The sequence below is a fragment of the Mus musculus genome, chromosome 17 (genome assembly GCF_000001635.26).
Source record: "Mus musculus strain C57BL/6J chromosome 17, GRCm38.p6 C57BL/6J".
Taxonomy (NCBI): Eukaryota; Metazoa; Chordata; class Mammalia; order Rodentia; family Muridae; genus Mus; species Mus musculus.
Window position 1 is genome coordinate 70,607,379 of NC_000083.6, and position 20,010 is coordinate 70,627,388.

At 42.6% G+C, this 20,010-nt stretch overlaps 1 protein-coding gene across 31 annotated transcripts in view; it reads left to right on the plus strand.

The window, feature by feature from the left end:
* The window catches only part of Dlgap1 (DLG associated protein 1), an 852,341-nt gene that overhangs the window by 638,306 nt on the left and 194,025 nt on the right, over nucleotides 1-20,010 (plus strand). The window lies entirely within an intron of this gene.

Sequence of the window (20,010 nt, forward strand, 5' to 3'; positions counted from 1 at the left end):
TGTTTATTTTTATGTTTCAATCTGCTCTTGGTGATCTCAGTGTGCATGCTTAGACTTCCAAAACAAGACAGTACAGACAAGGTGGTTTAAACAACAGAAACTTACTCTCTCCCAGTTCTAGAGGTTAGAAGTCTGAGAGCAACGTGCTATTACAGTCAGATGCTTTTGGGAGACTTTGTGCAGACTTCTCTCTCTACAAACCAAGAGATTAAGGAAGAATAAGCAATCTGTCTTATAAGGACATTAATCCCATCATGAAGGCCCCACCCTCATGACATTATATAAACTTACTCACTCCCCTCAAAAGTCTTACCTCCAGAATCCTTCTCTTTGGATGTGAGGCCTTCAATATAAAGTGGAGGGAACACATTTTGTTCCATAGAGCCTGACATTTTTTGTCTGTAAAAAAATGTAGTGGTGTGTTCCAGGAAGCAGAAATATTGGCCAATACATTTTTCAGGTACCTGTGGCACCCCCAGTGGTAGAATGTGCTTTGGTGGTATGCTAGGAACCCAGTAGGTCTCATCTCATGCCAATAACTGTGCTTAGCTTCTCGACTGAACAGTTGTGACCTATGGTCTGTAGCACATTTGTGAACCTGGCTCAGGTGATATAGATCTGTATTCTCCTAGAGCCTCTTGGACTTAAGCTATAGCTCAGTACATTGACCCCTCTCTTCCTGGTTTCTTAACAGAATATGATGTCTAAGTCTTGCCTTCCCATTGAGGGGTAGGAAGATGCTCTCCATATGCAATAGCTGGGAGTGTTTTACAATTGTGTCCTTTCTGTGGTTGTAACGGTTTATCACTTGCTGCTCACTTGAGAGTTAAACAACCCTCTTTTATTCAGGAAAATTGGCTTTGCAGTGATAGATTGCATTAGTCAGCTTTCTACTACTGTAGGAAATACCTACAGTGCTGATAAAGAACATATTTATACAAAGGAAAGGTATATGTTTGGCTCCGTTTCATGGGTTCCAATTGGTGTTTGATTAGCTCTGTTGTTTTTAAGCTTGAAACAACATATCTCCCAGTTGGAGCACATGATGAAATGACTCAGAAAATGAGAAGAAATGGAAAGGGATGGCACCCTGCTCTCCACGGAAGAATGTGCCCTGCAACCTGGAGATTCCTCCTCAACACCTTACACGTTCTGCCATATCCCAACAGGACCAAGATTTGCTAAGTGGATCTTTGGTGGATTAAGGATCCCAACCATATAAGTCATATAATGAGCCAAACTTGGGTGTAGCCCCACAACCAGCGTGTTTTCCATTATACTAAGTGCCAGCAGAAGAAGATAAGGGAGATGATTTTGAAGAAGAGAAAATGAGAGTTGTTTCCCCTAGATATTTGCTATGAAAGATTTTCCAGGCAGCCTTGGGTCGGAAATTCTCGGTGCTATGCCCATCTTCATGACAAATTCATTTTCTCCCTCTGTCTCTGCATCACTGTGTCATAGGACAGACTCAGAGGTGACATGTCTCAGTATCAGTGATATCAGCCTGAGGTTGCTGGGGAAACCTGGCATCACTTGGCAAGAACCCTGTGGGAGCTGCTGAGTCCTGTGATGCCTTTGCCTATGAGACAACACCTCCCCATGACTGCCCATGAACTCCTCTGCCTCTGCTCAACCCCCGGTCCAGCCTTGCAACACTGCCAGATGCCAGTGAGATGCCAGGGAAAGATCCTGAGTGTCACTGTGGGTCCTGTGGGAGAAAACAAATATTTGTGCTTCACTGCAGTTATTTGTATTCTATAATCCATAAAACCATAAGAAAACAATGGAAAAAATATATTTATTTAATGTGCCTACCTTAGCCCCCAGTAAGAAAATCTCCTTATCATATTAATATTAGCTCTTAGAAGCACTCCAAGCTACCTTTTATATCAGAAAATATTTAAATATTTTGACAGCTACTGCTTAAAAATAGTAAGGAAAGAGAAAAGAGTGAGAGGGCAGAGGAGGAAGCAGGGAATCTCCTTATGTATTTCAAGCCAAGCTTTTTCCTTGCTTTTTTTTTTTCCATTTTTTATTAGGTATTTCACTCATTTACATTTGCAATGCTATACCAAAAGTCCCCCATAGCCACCCACCCCCTCTCCCCTGCCCACCCACTCCCCTTTTATGGCCCTGGCGTTCCCCTGTACTGGGGCATATAAAGTTTGCGTGTCCAATGGGCCTCTCTTTCCAGTGATGGCCGACTAGGCCATCTTTTGATGCATATGCAGCTAGAGTCAAGAGCTCCGGGGTACTGGTTAGTTCATAATGTTGTTCCACCTATAGGGTTGCAGATCCCTTTAGCTTCTTGGTTACTTTCTCTAGCTCCTTCATTGGGGGCCATGTGATCCATCCAATAGCCGACTGTGAGCATCCACTTCTATGTTTGCTAGGCCCAGGCATACTCTGACAAGAGACAGCTATATCAGGGTCCTTTCAGCATAATCTTGCTAGTGTATGCAAATCAAAACAACCCTGAGATTCCACCTCACACCAGTCAGAATGGCTAAGATCAAAAATTCAGGTGACAGCAGATGCTGGCGTGGATGTGGAGAAAGAGGAACACTCCTCCATTGTTGGTGGGATTGCAGGCTTGTACAACCATTATGGAAATCAGTCTGGCGGTTCCTCAGAAAACTGGATATAGTACTACCGGAGGATCCAGCAATACCTCTCCTGGGCATATATCCAGAAGATGCCCCAACTGGTAAGAAGGACACATGCTCCACTATGTTCATAGCAGCCTTATTTATAATAGCCAGAAGCTGGAAGGAACCCAGATGCCCCTCAACAGAGGAATGGATACAGAAAATGTGGTACATCTACACAATGGAGTACTACTCAGCTATTAAAAAGAATGAATTTATGAAATTCCTAGCCAAATGGATGGACCTGGAGGGCATCATTCTGAGTGAGGTAACACATTCACAAAGGAACTCACACAATATGTACTCACTGATAAGTGGATATTAGCCCAAAACCTAAGATACCCAAGATATAAGATACAATTTCCTAAACACATGAAACTCAAGAAAAATGAAGACTGAAGTGTGAACACTATGCCCTTCCTTAGAAGTGGGAACAAAACACCCTTGGAAGGAGTTACAGAGACAAAGTTTGGAGCTGAGATAAAAGGATGGACCATGTAGACACTAGCATTTCCTTGCTTTTATGGTATCCAAATTTCTTATTCTCTTCTGACATTCATTATGTGGTTCCATGGCCTTCCTTTTGCTTGCCAGAATGTGTATGCATATCCACCGAATACTGGGGCCATGCCATTTTGGAAGCAAATGGCCAACTCACAAGGGAAATTGGTTGAAATGAATTTTCCCTTCAATAATAAATGAGTTTTCGCTGATGCATTCTACAGCATCTAATGTGCAGCAGCTGGCAGAAGTCAGTGCTGATGGCGATGGAGGGTAAAAAGCTGGCACCCTTATCTCTCACCGTGTATTAGGAATCAGCCATGTCCTGTTCAGAAAATGCACAGCGTCCTCTCTGCCCACAGATACCTAGTCTGTAACCCAGAGCCACAGAGCCATCTATCTGCATAATTAAGCAGTCACCTGCAGGCTTCCTCAATCTGCCCTCTGGAGACAGTTAGCTAAACCACTGCTTTGTATAAGCTGGCAGGGGAGGGAGGTGATTGAACTCCCAATCTTTTGTGTCAACTTTTTCTGTACCCTAAAAATCTCAACTATTAGAAGAATAGATGCCCCTCAACAGATGAATGGATACAGAAAATGTGGTACATTTACACAATGGAGTACTACTCAGCTATTAAAAAAGAATGAATTTATGAAATCCCTAGGTAAATGGATGGACCTGGAGGGCATCATCCTGAATGAGGTAACACAATCACAAAGGAACTCACACAATATGTACTCATTGATAAGTGGATATTAGCCCAAAAACTTAGGATACCCAAGATATAAGTTACAATTTGCTAAACGCATGAAACTCAAGAAGAACGAAGACCAAAGTGTGGACACTGTGCCCCTTCTTAGAATTGGGAACAAACACCCATGGAAGGAGTTACAGAGACAAAGTTTGGAGCTGTGACGAAAGGATGGACCATCTAGAGACTGCCTTATCCAGGGATCCATCCCAAAATCAGCTTCCAAATGCTGATATAAAAGTATAAAAAAAAAAAAAAAAAGAAGTTCTCTTTATACACAGAGGATTTTCTACTTGCATCAGAAAGAAGTGTAAAGCAGACTCCCAGTTGGTTATTCACATTCTTACTCCCACAAGACAGTTCTCACCATCCTAAGTCATGGTCGACAAGCATGGTGGTTTGAATATGTGTGGCCTCCATAAAGATTTATGTTTGAACGTTTGGCCATAGGGAGTGGCACTATTAGGAGGTGTGACCTTGTCGGAGAAAGTGTGTCATTGTGGAAGTGGGCTTTGAGGTCTTATATGCTCAAGCTATGCCTAGTATGCTACAAAGTCTCCTTCTGCTGCCTGTGGATCAAGATGTAAAACTCTCAGCACCAGCACCATGTCTGCCTGCATGTTGCCGTGCTCCCTGCCATGATGATAATGGACTAAACCTCTGAAACTCTAAGCCAGCCCCAATTAAATGTTTTCCTTCAAAAGAGATGCCTTGGTCATGATGTCTGTTCAGAGAAATAAAACCCTAGCCAAGTCAACAAGCTATCAGAAACAAGTTTTTGTTTGTTTGTTTGTTTGGTTTGGTTTAGTGTTTTTGTTGGTTTTTTTGTTTGTTTGTTTTGGTTTGGGTTTGGGGTTTTTTTTGGCACTTTGAATTCTCAAGTTGGGAAGATTAAAAGGAATTACTGCCTGGAATTAAAGGGAACTTTGAACATGGGGTACACTCATTCGTGCTGACATTTGCATGGTTCCCCTTGTTTATGTTAGGACCCAGGTGACAAGTTCTTTCACCATCAGTGCTGTGGCAGTGAGAAGATGACCAAAGGTGGAAATGTCACCACCTGGGGAGTTATGATAGCGAGCCAGTCTAGCCAGCACTCTGGGATGGGTGCCAGCCAAATCCCTCCTCGAAAAGGAGAAAAGGAGGGAAGCCATCTAGTTACAGATGAAGTGCTTGTGTATGCATGGCATGTTTCTTTATCCGTGTGTTCAACGAGGGCTGAAGAGGTCCTGGGTACCAGACTGTTCTAGGACTTAAAATAATGCCGTCAGTAACCTTTGAACTGTGAAGCTTCTATTCTAGAACAAACATCAAAATTAGTTTCGACTCTCCCCAGGCCTGAGCACATAGTCTACTTTGGATTGCCAGATATTAGAGCTATTAAGCGAATATTTCTCTCCTTGGCCAAGCCAGTCTCTGGAGTATCTGACCGCACATAGGAATGACCAAAATGTCCAAGAATCCACCCATCTTCTCAACATAAGTCAGGTGTGAATTAGGCTTGTCAGCAGCAGACCAGCAAGGACCATAGTAGAGTCTGTGAATGGGCAGACCCATCTTAGTGTGCTCTGCCTGGGATGGACTGACTGTCCTTGCACAAGAGTGCTGTTCCCTGCAAGTCATGTTGTCTATTATAATCCAGTCCCCAGAAAGGGAACAAGAGCTAAATCCTCCTTGTTGGATTCTCAAGAAGGTCTGAGAGAGAGTGGAGACCAGATAAGCAAATAGCCGATAGGACATTACCAGGCTGACCAAAGTGTTGGAGGCAAACAAAGCTACCCGTTTGATCACATGTGACACCACTGGGTAAGCCGTGTGGAGCTAATGCAGAACTGTCTACCAGAGAAAGGGCTAGAAACCTGAATGCTGGTTCCTTCCAAGTATCTATCTGCTTTTTCCAAACTTAGAAGCAGGGTGCTGTCTGCGCCACACTTCCTCAGGAAGCCTGGGTTTCTGTGGTCCCACAAGCTTCCTAGGGAGTGAGTAAAGTCTACCTTCCATCCTAAGGAAGGCTGAGAAGTATTCAGTGCCCAGGGAATGAAGACAACAGGAGTAGACTGTACAACTAGCAGTGAGTGGCATGAGCCATCTTGAGGCTGCTCAGGAAAAAGGGCAGGTATCCAAACTACTGGGTCAGGCAAGACCAAAAGAATCAGAGAGGTACATAAACTCAACCCAGTAGTTCATCTCAATGGTTCAACCAACTGAGGCTCAGTTGGGACTCTCTGGTGTTGGTCTAGGTGTTGGAATGTAGGAGGGCAGCAACAAACAGTGATGAGACAGGCTGTCCAGTTAGCTGAATCCTCCACTTTCTTCTGGTCCACCGTGGACACTGAGCCCTCATGTGAATCTATAAGTTCCTACCTCTAGGGTGGAAAGAGTTGAAAGAAAGGGGAAAAAAGTTTGTAGCACTGGGCATGAACACCATCAGGGAGACCAGTGTGGCCTCAAAGCAGAGTATCTTGTCTCCAGCATTCATGATGACTGCAACTCTATGGTTGTCCAAGACCAACCATTTCCAAGGTTGGAGTGGGGTCTCTTGAGACAAGATACTGCCAAGTTAGATATGCCCTGGGGCAGAGCACTAGCAGGCAAACTCCAGGTAAAAACCCTTAATGTGCAGATGAGAAGCAGATAGGGACTGACTGTGACTTTCTGTTCAATACGTTAAATTACCTACCTGCATTTTTAGTTTTCTAATGTGTGTACATATGTTCACGTACGTGTGTTCATGTGGGAGGGTGTAGAGCCGGTGTGCATGAATACATGGCTATGGAGGTCAGAGGTCAGCCTCAGCTATCACTCTTTCAGCTGGGTCCCTTATCGCCTTAGAACTCGGCAAATAGGGAAGTCCGTCAGCTTGTGAGTAGGAGGATTACAAGCAGGCCACCACAGCTGGCTTGTTTTGGTTTTTGTTTTGTTTTGTTTTTTAAACATCAGTCCTGGAGATTGAACTCAGATGTCCATGCTTGTACAGCAAGCACTCTGCCAACTGAGCCATCTCCCCCACCCATTCCTCATTTGCCTTTTAAAACTGTGTCTCATTTCCGCAGTGATGGGCTGATGTAATTTAATTCACATTAAAACGTATAGATATGAATAGTATCCCATAATAGCTAATGATCATCACTGACTCTTAAATCAGTATTCATTCATTTTGTGTGAGTGGGAGAATTCTCTCTCTCTCTCTCTCTCTCTCTCTCTCTCTCTCTCTCACACACACACACACACACACACACACACACCACCTTGCTTCAATAAATGAAACCACTCGACACAAATGAAGTGTTAGCTGTCCTGGATTCAAGCCAACTGATTGAATCTAGAGCTCATTTTTCCCATAAGCCACTCTGAGTATTATGACCCCCCATTGTAATAACATATGTGGATGATATTAAAGGAGGAAATACTATTTTCTACTTTTCCTTCACTGTTGGATTCTACTGTATTGAGCCAACCCACGTCTGTAATTATATCACATCTGGAAATTTTACGTAAGACAAGGCATCTGCTGAGTGGATCATTACAGTGCCTACCCCTACTTTCTGCGACACCATTTTTCATATCCTGACAAGCTGTCACCTGATCCCCACTGTTCTCAGGAACATCATCACAGCTGACAGGTCTTTATTCCCTCAGCCTAGAAGCCATGCCTATGGCGCACAACTGAGATGACCCTACACTAATTGATTCTGTCATTTGTAAGAGGCAGGGACTACATCTGCAGGAACCTGGTTGGTGCTTTGTTTTAGTGAAGCAGAAGTAGCTTCCATGTGTGTCTGCAAAGTGGCAGTGAGTTAGCTTGAGATGAAAGCAAGCTCACCAGCCCAGGGTCCCCAGTCCTTCAGGGAAACCTGCCCCACTTCCTTCTGTGGAAAAGTGGCATCAAACTCCCATACGGAAACGCAACCAAGCGGGACTCCTTTTTCTATTGAAGCAATGTGTGTATCATATTGTGCTTGAGTTAATCACTAAATGGAAACAAAACCAAATCCAAATTCCTTGAAAAAATAGCTGGGAGTGAGGGTTCACACACACAGATACTGAACTCCAGGCGCTGAGGCTAGAGGTCTGTGAGTTTGAGGTTAGCCTGGGCTACATAGTGAGACTCTGTCACGAAGAAAAAGGAAGGGAGGGTGGGAAGGAAAACCAAGGGGAAAAGGGAAGGAAAGGGGAAGGGGTGTGGAAGAGGGAGGAGAGCAGAGGAGGAGTATGGTGAAATTTTCCATACAAAGATGTGGCCCAGTCATCCATTCAACAGTTGTTTGTCAGCTGAACAAAGAGAAGGTCATTCGTTCTATAATCTTTACAGAAACAAGAATTAAACAGTTGCTTATTCTAGTGTATCCTCTGAAGACCAAAGAGCAACCTTGCAAACTAAAAGCTGACAGAACTGAGCTGATATTCCAAAGTTATGAAGACCTAAGCCACAAACATGTACACATGTGTAAGCTAAGGTAGTTTTCCTTAGAGTCTGGAATGTGTGTGCCAGGAATATGGCTCACAATATTTCCCAAACATTGAGTCTGCCTGTGAGATTGTTGTTGCTGGTGTAGTACCTAAATTCTAGCAGTTCTTTTGCTGTTGTTGCTTGCTTTTAATTCTTTTAAGCCTGTTTCATGTAATATATATATAGATTTTCATTATAAATATACATTATATTCTCATATAATTAATATAATATAATACATCTCATTATATAGAGAGATATATAGTGATATATAGTCATGTGATATATAGGCATATGACTATATATGACTATATGACTATGTGTCTCTATATGACTATATAGTAATATACATATTTATGTATACTATATATAAATACTACGTTATAAGTAGAAACTATATAAATATATAAATACGTGATATATAGTATAGTCATATGGCTATATATGTGTGTGTGTATGTGTATATATATATATATATATATATATATATATATATACATATATATATGTATATATATATGTATATATATTCCTCTTTCCATTTCTCCTTAATTCTTGTATCCCTGTCCCTCTTTGCAACCAAGGAATATTTCTGACTTCTTGTCTTCTTTTTTATTACTGTAATTCTTTACACTGTTGAGCCTATCTCCTTAAACTCTTCTACTAACCGGCATGATACGCTCCTGTCTTCGGCCTCCTGTCCTTGATCTCTCAGAGGGGTCCCCTTCTCCACTCTCCCTTTAGACACCTTGGTCCTTCTCATCCGATAATCTCATTGGGCAAGCTCTTCTAAACCTTGCTGACTTATCTGTCTTCTGTTTGCCTCTGGCTCCCAAATCCACTTCTTTGGATCTGGTCTACCTGACCACCATATCTTCTAGAAGCCTCCAGCTCCCTCTGACTGAGTTATCAGATCTAGTCCCAGTGCGTATCTTCCCTGTTCCCGTGTCTCAGCTGCTGCTTGCCTTCTCTCAACTCCTATTTCAGTAGGCTAGTGATGTCTGTTAATTATGCCCTCTAATAAATCTCTAATAAATTCTTCATCATCGGATCCTTTTAGAGAGCCTTGTTACAAAGTATTCTCTCTCATAGAGTCATGAGGATGCTCTGATGTCCCTCTTTCAAGTAAAGGAAGCACTGGGCTGGACTGGAGATGAGACTTATATTTTTACCAAGACTTTCCAGTGGTTTGACCATCACTGTACACTGTTAGGTAGTCCTGGTCACAAAGAATACCTAATTTTGTGGTCTGGTTTTGTTGTTGTTGTTGTTGCTTGCCTTTAATGTTGATTTATAACCATATAGCCATCTGCTTATATGGTTTCTGTTATCATCCTTTATGGTGGCTTAATTCTATGGCAAAGGTCTTTCCAGAACAACTGAGATGGGACTGCCAAGCCCTACTCCGCAAGGATTACACCTGAGATGCAAAGCTGGATGTCAGAGGCTTCAGCCAAAGTATAACAACTTTGAAAAGCTACTTAATTCAAAGAACAAATTTTCTCATTTGCCAAATGAACCTAATCATAGTTGTTTGCCATCCTCAAAGGGTGTTGTGAGGTAGAAAGTGAGTTTAGTATTTTACAGGCTTGCAATATGCTGGTAAGTTAGAAATAACTTGCTTTCCTTTGTCTCTTCCTCTGAAAGGGAGGGCAGGCTAATGATCACTTACCTTTCCCAGTTATCGAGGTTTGAAAAGACTAAGTTAGGCGGGCAAGACAAAAACTCTGAGCTTCCATTGTGTTTTGGAGTCAACATGTATCATCTTTTAAAAGTTCCTTCCTGGGCTGTGATGGTGGCTCAGTGGAGAAGTGTGAGGACCAGAGTTTGGATTTCCAGAATTCTTATGAAAGGTGAGCAGGCACCTGCAATCCTGATACTGATGAGGCAGAGATAGGAAATCCCCAGGGCAAGCTGACTATCTGGATTAGCAGCAGTCAATGAGCTCTGGGCTCATTGTGGGATCCTGGATCTATAAATAAATTACGAAATAGAAGATATCTAATGTCAACTTCAAGCCTCCACACACATGTGGACATGCATGCACACACAGGCACATGTGAAGACACATACGCATGCACCCATACTACATATATACACAAAGAAGCAAAAAGAAAGGTTAAAAGTTAACTCCCTGTTTTACTCCCATACAGCATGGTCTCTGCCTGAAATGATAAGATTTCAATATAAACAAGAACCTAAGGAGCTTGCCCAACTGGCATGTCTCATATCTCAGACAAGAGCTGAGGAAGGGCAAAGCAGCTTGGGAGCCCATGCGTTCATGAGCTGTCCACTCCCTTCTGGGGTGTCCTGTGACTGGGAGAGGTTTGGAATCAAAGGGAACACAAAACTTTGGATGGGTTGCTAGACAGTTAAAAAAAATCTACCAGAATTGGAAGTACCGTTAAGAAAATGGTGACGTCAATAAGACAAAAAGGCCACCAACAGATTGGGAAAGAATCTTTACCTACCCTAAATCAGATAGGGACTAATATCCAATATATATATATAAAGAACTCAAGAAGGTGGACTCCAGAAAATCAAATAACCCCATTAAAAAATGGGGCTCAGAGCTAAACAAAGAATTCTCACCTGAGGAATACCGAATGGCTGAGAAGCACCTGAAAAAATGCTCAGCATCCTTAATCATCAGAGAAATGCAAATCAAAACAACCCTGAGATTCCATCTCACACCAGTCAGAATGGCTAAGATCAAAAATTCAGGTGACAGCAGATGCTGGTGAGGATGTGGAGAAAGAGGAACACTCCTTCATTGTTGGTGGGATTGCAAGCTTGTACAACCACTCTGGAAATCAGTCTGGCGGTTCCTCAGAAAACTGGACATAGTACTACCAGAGGATCCCGCAATACCTCTCCTGGGCATATATCCAGAAGATGTCCCAACCGGTAAGAAGGACACATGCGCCACTATGTTCATAGCAGCCTTATTTATAATGGCCAGAAGCTGGAAAGAACCCAGATGCCCCTCAACAGAGGAATGGATACAAAAAATGTGGTTCATTTACACAATGGAGTACTACTCAGCTATTAAAAAGAATGAATTTATGAAATTCCTAGGCAAATGGATGGACCTGGAGGGCATCATCCTGAGTGAGGTAACACAATCACAAAAGAACTCAAATGATATGTACTCACTGATAAGTGGATATTAGCCCAGAAACTTAGTATACCCGAGATATAAGAGACAATTTGTAAAACACATGAAACTGAAGAAGAACGAAGACCAAAGTGTGGACACTTTGCCCCTTCTTAGAATTGGAAACAACCACCCATGGAAGGAGTTACAGAGACAAAGTTTGGAGCTGAGACAAAAGGATGGACCATCTAGAGACTGCCATATCCAGGGATCCATCCCATAATTAGCCTCCAAACGATGACACCATTGCATACACTAGCAAGCATTTGCTGAAAGGACCCTGATATAGCTGTCTCTTGTGAGACTAGGCCGGGGCCTAGCAAACACAGAAGTGGAGGCTCACAGTCAGCTAATGGATGGATTACAGGGCCCCCAATGGAGGAGCTAGAGAAAGTATCCAAGGAGCTAAAGAGATCTGCAACCCTGTAGATGCAACAACATTATGAACTAATCAGTACCCCGGAGCTCTTGACTCTAGCTGCATATGTATCAAAAGATGGCCTAGTAGGCCATCACTGGAAAGAGAGGCCCATTGGACACGCAAACTTTATATGCCCCAGTACAGGGGAACGCCAGGGCCAAAAAATGGGAATGGGTGGGTAGGGGAGTGGGGGGGAGGGTATGGGGGACTTTTGGGATAGCATTGGAAATGTAATTGAGGAAAATACATAATAAAAAAAAAAGAAAAGAAAAGAAAATGGTGACATCACACCTGTTCTTGCAGTAATAAAAGAAAATGCATCCTAGACTCATCCATAGGCCAGTCTGGTGGGAATATCTTCACAAATGAGGTTTCCTCTCCCCAAATGACTCTAACTTGTGTTAGATTGATGTAAAACTACCAGTCATAGTAAAAGACCCAGAAAGAAAAATGTTAAATGTCCTCTCTCATGTGTAAAACCTAATTTCAAATATTTAGAGCTGTGTTGAATTTGGAGCGTGTCTGCTGAAGCCAGGAAGAAGGAAAGGTATCACTATCGACTGGGAAAAGGGATTGTAGATCACAGATATGAAGGGAGAACGGGGAAAATGAGGGACTGGTTCAAGTGGGGAGAGGATGTGAGGGAGGACGGAGGGTGAAGGATAAGTAACATGAAGGATGTTTAAAAAATCATTTATAAACATACTATCTAATAAGCTTCCTAAGAACAGAATCTAAAAAAAAAAAAAAAAAAAAAAAACATTAATTGGGAGTTATCCTACCCAGGAAAACATTGTTTCTCCCAGAAATCATCATATGGTATTAAGCACAGAGGACCAGGGAAGGGATGTGAAATATCCATTGGAGTTGTTGATCTAGAGATTCCCTAAGAATAGATAGATAGATAGATAGATAGATAGATAGATAGATAGATAGATAGATAGATAGATAAATACATAGATAGATACATAGATACATAGATACATAGATAGATACATAGATAGATGCATAGATAGATGCATAGATAGATACATAGATAGATACATAGATGAGATAGAGATAGAGATAGAGATAGAGATAGAGATAGAGATAGAGATAGAGATAGAGATAGAGATAGAGATAGAGATGCTATTGTCATTGTTCTAGATGGCCAATCAGAGCCTGTTGACAAGACCCTATTGCTAAGGACAGCACATGCTTTGGCCATAGCACATGGAAAAATCATGCTAGTCCATATGGGGAAACTTTATCCCTTCCAGATAGCTAGAAGGTGCTACCAAGGCAGCTTGGAGGGAAGTCATCAATGGACTTACCAAGTTGTGCATGTCACCAACTACAATGAGGAGCAACTTGAAAAAAATGGGTCTATTGAAGCAATGATGGTATGCTTGTTATAGGGGTAACCAACAGCTTTCTTATTGCATTTAAGGCCCACTCTACAAGAGGGTATTATGTCAATACTGTACATCTGCTTATGGCCCAAGGATGCACAACTACTACTAGCCTTATCTACTAAGGAAATTTCTGTTTTCAGTAAAAGATTTACTTAATAACTCATCAGCCTTGCGGTAGTATTTTATTCATTTTCCTCATTATATGTTTTAACTGCCACATACAACAAACCAAATCCTAGGGTAGATAAGATGGCTCACTGGGTAAAAGTGCCTGTCACCCAAACTTGACAACTTGAGTTCTATGCCCAGAGCTCCTAAACACTGTCTTCTGGTCTGCAAGCACAAGGCATGTATGTCCCCACACTCTTACAGAGACAACAACAACAATAATTAAGTAATTTTTAATCTAAAAGCTTCTAAAAAATATAGCCTCCATGTCCTGCTTTTTTATAAGTTGATATTTGTATGATATGGAACGTCAATCATTAGAGAGCTCACTGTACTGTAAAACCCATCAAGCAAACATCAGCTAGTTTTCCTATAGCTTGGAAAGAGCACTACCGTGTATGCCTGACATTTCTCCTGGTTTTGTTTCTATTTTTAATGACTATCTCTCTGATTTTGATATTAAACACGTGACTGTGGGCAGCGGCATGGTATGTTGGCTGTAATTATTCGAATTAACTCGTCTCTAGGCCTCCGAAGAGATATTTACATCCTAATCCCCAGACCTTGTGAAAATGTTTCCTTACAGGAGAAAAAGAACTTTACAGGTAGGACCAGTGTGATCACAAGTGATCTTAGGAAGGGGAGGCAGATGAGAGTGAGTCAGGAAAAGAAGAAGAAGGACAAGGAGAAGGAGAAGGAGAAGAGGAGGAGGAGGAGGAGGTCATAGAGAGAAGGAAGAATTGGAGGATGTTAAGTTTTCAGCTTTGAAAATTGAAGATAAGTCTGCAAACCGAGGAATGCAGCACCTCTACAATGGCAGGGAAACAGATCATCCCCGAGGGATAACCCCAAAATACCCATTTCATACTCGCCTCTCAAGAATGAGAATAAACGGGTGGATGTGGTAAGCCTCTAAATTTATGATGTCACTACAGCAGCAACAGAGAGCTAACACAAGTCTGGTTTGTCATGATTTCTATCAGAAGATCACAGTGCAGCCATGGGATAGAGGAAGGGAAGCACGTGGAATGGCTCAGTCCATAAAGTAGGTAGATTTTGTTTTAAGTGATTGCCACTCATGAATCCAGACATGGCCTGTTGGCGTGAATGGAGGACTGACAAACAGCAGTGAGAGAGCCAGTGTGCTGGGTGAGTCCAGGGGGTGAGCCCCCATCTCATGCGTTTGCATGGGTTTGCCAACTCCTACAGCTCAGTAATGACTTCCATTTTGAAACAGTATCTTCTGTAGTTCAGGTTGGCCAGGAACTCACTACACAGCCAAGGATGACCTTTCATTTCTAACCCTCCTACCTGTGCCTCCCACATGCTGGGGCTCTAGCCATGTCCCATGACACCCAGTTTGTGCTTGCTAGGTAAGTTCTCTGCCAAGTGAGCTACATCCTCAAATTCTTGTTTCTAATTTCATAATGTATATTTTAAAATTCATCACATTGATTATATATACCTCAGGTTTACAACACCATGTTTTGAGGCACACACAGATAATACAGTTGTTACCATGGTGAAGCAGATAAGCCTGTCTACCCGCTCAAACAGTTATATCCTGTGACAAGAGCAGATAAACTCTATACTGAAGCATATCTCAACACAAGCCTATGGAATGTAGTGGTGCTTTAGAAGCTCTTGATGAACTTTTTAGTAAAATAAAAGCATGGCCAGCTCTCCATACCAAGCCTCTTGCTCTGTGCACTAGCTGCACACCGATCCTTCCAAGAAGGCTTTTTCCCGCAGCAGCAGCAGCTTGGTGTGGGCGCCCTGCAGAGCCTCGCAGGCGGCAGAGCTGGGCAGGAATCCGGCCTGTCATTAAGAAGCCAAAGTAGAGAACACACTGACATTGTGGGTGGGTTGTCACTGATTGGGAGAGAGAAAGAGACTTCATCATTTGGACACCTGAACATACGAATAAAAATAGATTTTTCTAAAAAACATAAGGCTGTCTCAAATCTCTCCTAGGACTGTAACAGCTTGAGGGGGCGGGGAAAGAAAGAAAGGAAAGCAAGAGAGAAAACGGAGGCCAAGCTTTTTTAACTGACGTGTATTCATTGTGCGTATCGATAGGGTGTGATGAGGTAATGACAAATGCATACAGCACATAGGGGTCAAGTAGGAGTGGTGGACATTACCATCCCTTTATCATTTCCTCTGTTCCAGAATGTCATAAAATAGATAGTAGGTTATTGTAAGCTGTGTTCAACTCAGAACATCCAAACTTAGTCCTCCAGTCTGTTTCCATCCATCATTCACAATAGCAAGATACATCCGTGGCACTGCCTGTCAATGGAGAAACCATTAAAAGAATAGTCTTTCCCAGAATAGGGCTGCATGTCCACTGGCTTCTTGTTTCTAGCTAAAGGAGCCCCATGGTTAAAAGAATTCAAGGGGAAACTGTCCAGGTAGCATATCCCATACAGGTGCCTAAAACCAGGCAACAAGCCACCTCCAGGAACACAGGGCACAGCCCAGTAGCACATTGTGCCCCAGGGGCTGGTATTTCTACCCTAACTGGCTCATGAGCCCCTCCTTCCTCCATGATGGAATTGATACTGTCCATGTCTTGTTAGTTAACCCCAAGTGCCATGAGATCAGGATAGTGGTCCTGTCATGTCAAGAAGACATTGGATCTGGTCCTCCCTGACTCCGACTCTTAAAACATTTCTGTCCCATTTTCTGCAATGGTCCTGAGCCTTGGGTGGACAAAAAAAAAATTATATCAGAGTCCCATTTGTGCCTGACAATCCCACACACACTTATTCTCTGGAATTCACCACTTGTGAATTTTTTTTCATTAACTGTCATTTACCAGACAAAGAAATTTTTAAAAATTGTACAAACTGATAGTATAAGAGCTACATCAACATTCTGCGGGTATATAGATGTGAATTTAGAGAGGAGTTTAATACTATGTCCGTTTAGCAAAATAAAGTACTAGAATTAACACTAGGACCTATGAGCTCCAAGCCATGGGTCTTTGCCAGGTTCACAAGAACGGGTCTGTGTTTCTTCCTGTGAAAAAAGAAATCAAAAAGAAGTTGGTTTTCCCTATAATATTTATGCCACTATTGCTCTTGTGAGTGTCTCTTGCCATGATGGTTATTAGAGTTCAGAGGATCCGCATCTGGGTAAGACCTTTAATGTCTTTCCCCCACCAGCATGCATAGCACCTCTGTTACTTATGAACACTGGCCTTCAGGGATGAAGCTTTCTGGCCAGGGCCTGCTTGACACCTCCATGTCCTGTGACTTCAGCACCAAGGAGACACCTAGCCCATGGAATTCACTGAAACTATCAGAAACAGTGAGGGCCTCTCAGTGACCTGATATTGAAGATGCATAAGATAAATTATTTATTAAAAACAAGGTGTGAGAGTGATGGTATGGCTCAATGATAGGATACCTGAAACACCTGCAGGGCCCTGGCCTCCACCCTAGCACTTCAGAGAAATGAAGTATTGTGTGTATAATATATTATACTTTAAAAAGTCGTATATTAAAATAGATAACTTTCTTTTCATATTGACAGATGGGTATAAAATAAGAGTAGATAGAATGAGCCTGTAATTGATAAAAACAAAAATCTCCCAAACCTCCCAAAGATCTCCATAATACCATAACTTGTAATATGTTATTTATATGGCAATGGGTAATTGAAGTTGCAGATAAAATTAAGGCAGTTATTTTAAAAAGAGATTACAGTAACCGAAGAAACTAAAACAGAGAGATCACTTAATCCAAGGAGTTTGAAGGAAGCCTATGGAATATAGTAAGTGTGTGTGTGTGTGTGTGTCTGTATTAATGTGTATAATATATTTGTATATGTATTATGTATGTATAGGTGGATGGGTGGGTGGATGGATGGATGGATGGATGGATGGATGGATGGATGGATGGATGGATGGAAGATGGATGAATGGAAGGAATCTTGAATACCCAGAAGTTTTCAATGAATATACAAGGGGCCTTGTAAGTGAAGTTGTTTGGCATAACATATTCAAATGTCATTACTAGTTTTGAAAATGTAAGAAAGGTCAAGGAATATATGTAGCCTTGAATCTTGAGAAGGCCAACAAGTAGACTCTTCCCTACAGACTCCAGAAAAGAACACACGTGAAACTTTGAAGTTTAGACCAGAGGCATTAATTTTATACTCCTCATCTCCAGAAACGCAAGATAATTGTCCTAGTTAGGGTTCCTATCGCTGTGATGAAACACCATGACCAATACTAGCATGCAAGCAAGATACAGGGAGAACAAAATGAGGGGCAGCAAGAACGAAGGAGCAAGGCAGACCAAAAGAAAGGCACATAATCATCCTATGCAGTGCTCAACAGTGTCTGGGACAACCAGCCTAAGACGGTGCTTAGGTCTGACCCCACGGAATGTGAGTGGACTACTTCAGGCTGGGATGGAATGCTGGAGAGTCTGTGAAAATCAATGATTTGTTTTTATTTGGTGAGGGAGAGGGGGAGGGGGAGGGAGAGGGAGGGAGGGAGAGAGAGAGAGAGAGAGAGAGAGAGAGAGAGAGAGAGAGAGAGAGATTACATTGTCTCTGGAGATTAACCCTTCCTTGCAAGTAGCTCAAGGGAGACTAAGAGCATGCTACTGGGGCTCTGCCTGAGGACAGAGGACAAGGAAGGAGCAGAATCCAGATAGGAATGTTGGAGGGAGTCATTGTGGAGCTCAGCTCAGGCTGGGTTGGCCAGGACCAGCTAAATACAAGCAATGGAGTCAACCTGTCAAAGTAAAACTAGGTGTGGGGGCGGGGGGCATGGTCTCCTGAGTAGATGTCACATGAAGAGTGGCACAGGAGTGGCTGACAATCCCTGGTTGGGATCCAGTAAAGGCATAGTTCTGTCTCCGTGGCAGGATCCCCCTGCTGTGAGCATTCCATCCCTCCTGCTTATCACTGGCTATCTTAGACAATGAGCTGTTACTCTTCTTCATGTATGCCCAGCCTGTTCTATCATTCCATCTCACTTTACTTGCCTCTGATGTCTTCCACTCGCATGAGTTTTTAGGGTGCACCACTTCTATGAACTAACTCTCTCTCTCTCTCTCTCTCTCTCTCTGCTGGACTGTTCTCTGAAGAGATCCCCAGCCACCCAAGTTAAGTAACCATCACACACTGTGTTGCAAGAATCTGTCCTTATCGCTAACCTGGAACCCACCTTCCATCAGAAAGTCTTTTCTTTCCTACATCTGCTAAAGTGCTTTTGATACGCACTATAAATACTAATGAGTTTGAAACCCTGATATGCAGGATTACATTTTATCTTATACGTGTAACGTCTTTAATCAGAAATTTTCTCTGAGGTAAGTCTCACTGATAATAATGGGGTAGTTTAAAAAAAAAAGCAAAAATGAAAAATGTACAAGAGAGGCTGAAGACTCTGGGGAGATTCCATGGACATATTTCCATGTCCTCCCATCCTTGAAGATAACCATCCCCCAGAGATCATATGCTGGATCAGAAGAGCATCTTTTGCCAAACAGCAGAAGCATTGGCCTGTCTTTCCATGTTCTGACTTCCAAGTTCCCTGGACCCCAGGAAGAGCCACTAACACAGAAGACTGTAATACGGATGAGCACATGGTTTAGGGCTTGGCACCATTTGTCACCCAAAGTAAGGCTGTCCCCTCCCCTGAGATGTGAGTGGCAGTCACATGCAGTCCAAATGACCAGCTTTGATAACGGCTCAACTCTCGTGGACTAGAAATGGCTAGACAGGACAGAAGGATGGCGAGAGTCCAGGGTGGATGGTCACAGAACCAATAGCTTCACTTCTAGAGACAAACAGGACTGAAATACTCGCACACGGGCACCAAAAATGTGTAAAATATTCATCGCAGTGTTGCTTTTTAACAACTTCAAAATAGGAAATGTCTACCAACGGCAGAATACGCTTTGGTAAGGTGCGCTGGAATGGGCAGAACACGGAAATTCCTTTTCTCTCCCCATCACTAAGGGTCATGACTTGCATGCTTTATTTTTCCCAAAGATCAATTTTATTATTTCAAATTAACGAGAGGAGAGCCTGTTACATTTTATTTCATCAAAGACTGATATGACATAAAAGCCTTGGGAAACAGGGGGAAGACCCAGAGACTTAGGGGAAGCTATCTCTGTTTGTGCTTACCTTCAGTGTAGAACAGGCAAGGCTGTGAGACTGTTATGAAGTCAAAGCATATGGTATTTACATACTCACAAGTTAGGGGTGAGGGATCAGGTGAGGGGTCGTGGACCACCCGCCATAGTGAAATGGGAACGGTCTTGATCTTCTGCTCAAAGCCTCGGCTGCTGTGAGTTCATGAGCACAGCAGTTCTTCCCCACCAAGAGGCATCTTCAGGTCACATTCTCCCTGACCTCTGACTCTTACAATGCTCCTTTCCCCCGTCTTCTGCACTGTTCCCTGATTCTTGGAAGGAGGGAGTGCGGTACAGATGCCCCACTGGGGACATGCCACAGTGCTCTCTAAGCACTGACCAGTTGTAAGTTTCTCTG